We start from the raw sequence: 3,309 nt of genomic DNA, 5'->3' as shown, positions 1-3,309 counted from the left end.
ACGAAGATTATTATAGTTGGTTGGATCTGAGCCAGGTTTTTTCAGAATCGGTGAGACAGATGCTGTTTTGAAAAGTGATCCCCCTGATCTGAAACTGTACACTCCACTACTCTGAATTCCTGACAGGTAGTAAGAGGTCCGTCAAGGCCCAGATGATGACATGAAATAGAATTATTTTTTTTTAACTTGAGTTACCTAACATGTTATAAAATCTGCTTAAAATTGAGACCATGAACGGAAAAGCTGAGTGACTTAGGAATGGTTCCCATCCAGGCCTTCCGATGTGTGAATCAGTGGAGCTTGAATAGGAGTTCATCAAGTTTAAACACAAATGAAGACAGATTAGGCATATTACAAACAAACCAGCATGAGTTTACACTACAAATGCAAACTCAAAAAAGTGTCTTTTAAAAAGTAAGCACATGCCTCAAGTTTATCATATTATACAAAACCCCATAAAATGATGTCATAAGAAAAAGGTTAAAGCAGGTCCCCAATTAGAAGGCCGCCTCATCAGAGCAACATTGGATGACAGATATAGAAAAATAATAGACATAGGAAATATCTCTTTCAAACTAAATGGGTGCAAGACCTTATCAGAGAATAGAGCATGTTGTATTAGAGATTTGTTAATAAGAGATTAAACAGCCCATCTTAACACACTGCAAGAATAAAACATCCCTAGTTTGAACTCCTCTTCCAGTGTACTCCAGTGTACTGCCAGTACACTGGAATAGGAGTGAATCCTGCCAACAGAAGCTTTAATCACGCCAGTATAAGCCAAGAAATTTCCCTTGAGAGTCAAAGTTGGAAAGTGTGACAATGGCCTGACAGTAGGGGGACAATTGGAGAACTGTGGTTCCAGAAACAATAGGACAAAAATGTTTTGGGGTCATACACAATGCAGAAATATGATTGCGGTTGTGTGGTGGGATCTTGATGGATGGATAGCCATTGGAAGAAAGAAAGAAGGAGAAACTGTGCAATGCATCTGAATATGATGTAGGAGTACAGGAGTATGAGGCTGAGTGGGGACAAAGTGCAGGGCCTCATAAATCTACAGACACATCCAGAGAGCATGAAGCCCAGGTGTCCCCTGCACCCACACAGAGGCTATTTAACATTGACTTGACCTACAGCAGATCATACAAAACACTTTATGTGACACATGACAAATCACAGCATGTGCACCACATTTATAATATTTTCTTGGAAAAAGTAACATCGTACAAATGTGAAAACAGTGAGATAATGCGGCCAAGTGAATCCAAAGTTTATATTAAATCCAGCATTAGCCCAGCCGTACGAAATAAACTTGCTACAACGTAAACAGAGGGACGATTAAATCTTTTTTTTGTGTGCGTGTGTGTGTGAGTTGCCATGGCTCCCATTAGGGAGGACATTAAACACAAACTGATTAGAGGCCTCATGATGCTGGCAACATTCAAACATAAATATTGCGGCAAAATTACACAAAATATCCCCTGCTGTTCATACTCTTTTTTTCATTTTTATTTCAAACAAATTTAAAATATATGTATATATACTACATATACATATACACACACACACACATACATACATACATAAATAAATACAGATATCATATATATATGCGTGTATGTATATATACATATAAAAATTCTGAAAAGTAGCAGGACGAAGCCGAAGCTTACATATAATATACACAACAATACATCTCTAGTTTTACACAAACCAACTCCTTTTATTTATTTTTTACCTTTTAAGTAAATCAGCAACCCCTTTCCGTAATCTAGCGGATAACCATAACAATTTGCGCACTAACCCACCTTCACAATCATCTCCCTTCCTCTTCATATCCTTTTAATAAAGTGTTTTACATAACTTTTTAAACTTTTTTATGTTTGTACAATGTTTAAGCACCTGGTTTAACCCATTCCACAAACTCACCCCACCAATCGTGATGCACATACTTTTTAGAGTTGTTCTTATTAGGAGTTTTTAAAAGTTTAAAGTTGTTCTCTTGGATTAAACCCACACTGTCTGTCCATAAACATGTTTTGTAAATTTTCTGGAAGTAAATTATTTCTTGCTTTGAACATGATTTACGCAGTCTTAAATTTAATCAGATCAATGAGATTCAGAATATGTCACTTAAAGAATAAAGGTCTCCAGGTATCCAACATTATTTATGATTCTGATTACTCTCTTTTGTAGTGTGCACTGACTATAGGTTGGTTTTGTATGTATTTCCCCAGATTTCCAAAGAGTGATGTTTACTTCACCATTATCATCATTTACCATTACCTACCTAATACAGCCTGTGTAAGTAATGGAGTAATTGACAGAATCTAAACTCTGTCCAAGGAACAAAAACGTGCATTTTTACTTTCCCTCCAAAGTTGATGAAGGTCATGATGAGCTATAAAGACATTATGCATGCATAAACAAAATGTATGAAGTCATCACAGAAACTCACAACTGCTGGTCCTCTCAAGATGTGTAACAATGTGGAATTCCAACTTAATCCTCGCTTCCCTTCCTGCTGTCATGCAGCATAAGGGCATTTGGCTGTGGGAAGCTGCAAGCTGTTACTAATGGATCTCCTCCTCACTCACGCCATTTCTTTTCCAATCTATCCTCAAAGACATTTGTAAACATTCGTCTTTTTAAATTAATATATGTACAGTGAGGAAAATAAGTATTCGAACACCCTGCTATTTTGCAAGTTCTCCCACTTAGAAATAATGGAGGGGTCTGAAATTGTCACCGTAGGTCCATGTCCACTGGGAGAGACATAATCTGAAAAAAAATCCAGAAATCACAATGTATGATTTTTTTAACCATTTATTTGTATGATACAACTGCAAATAAGTATTTGAACACCTGAGAAAATCAATGTTAATATTTGGTACAGTAGCCTTTGTTTGCAGTTCCAGAGGTCAAATGTTTCCTGTAGTTTTACACCAGGTTTGCACACACTGCAGAAGGGATTTTGGCCCACTCCACCACACAGATCTTCACTAGATCAGTCAGGTTTCTGGGCTGTCTCTGAGAAACACAGAGTTTCAGCTCCCTCCATAGATTCTCTATTGGGTTTAGGTCTGGAGACTGGCTAGACCACGCCAGAACCTTGATATGCTTCTTACAGAGCCACTCCTTGGTTATCCTGGCTATGTGCTTCGGGTCATTGTCATGTTGCAAGACCCAGCCTCGACCCCTCTTCAATGCTCTAACTGAGGGAAGGAGGTTGTTTCCCAAAATCTTGCAATACATGGCCCCGGTCATCCTCTCCTTAATACAGTGCAGTTGCCCTGTCCCATGTGC

General features: G+C 38.1%; 2 long non-coding RNA genes across 2 annotated transcripts in view; both read right to left on the bottom strand.

Annotated features, from left to right (window-relative positions):
• The window catches only part of LOC117949145, a 47,302-nt gene that overhangs the window by 19,210 nt on the left and 24,783 nt on the right, over positions 1-3,309 (bottom strand). The gene's annotated exons all lie outside the window — the stretch shown is intronic.
• Positions 1,988-2,253, bottom strand: LOC117949146. Its single transcript, XR_004657633.1, has 2 exons — positions 2,207-2,253; positions 1,988-2,096 (listed from the first exon to the last, which is right to left on the bottom strand). It is a non-coding gene; the product is annotated as an uncharacterized LOC117949146 (long non-coding RNA).

The sequence above is a fragment of the Etheostoma cragini genome, chromosome 8 (assembly GCF_013103735.1).
Source record: "Etheostoma cragini isolate CJK2018 chromosome 8, CSU_Ecrag_1.0, whole genome shotgun sequence".
Taxonomy (NCBI): Eukaryota; Metazoa; Chordata; class Actinopteri; order Perciformes; family Percidae; genus Etheostoma; species Etheostoma cragini.
Note: the sequence above shows the minus strand (reverse complement) of the source record. Positions and strands in the feature narration are given on the sequence as shown.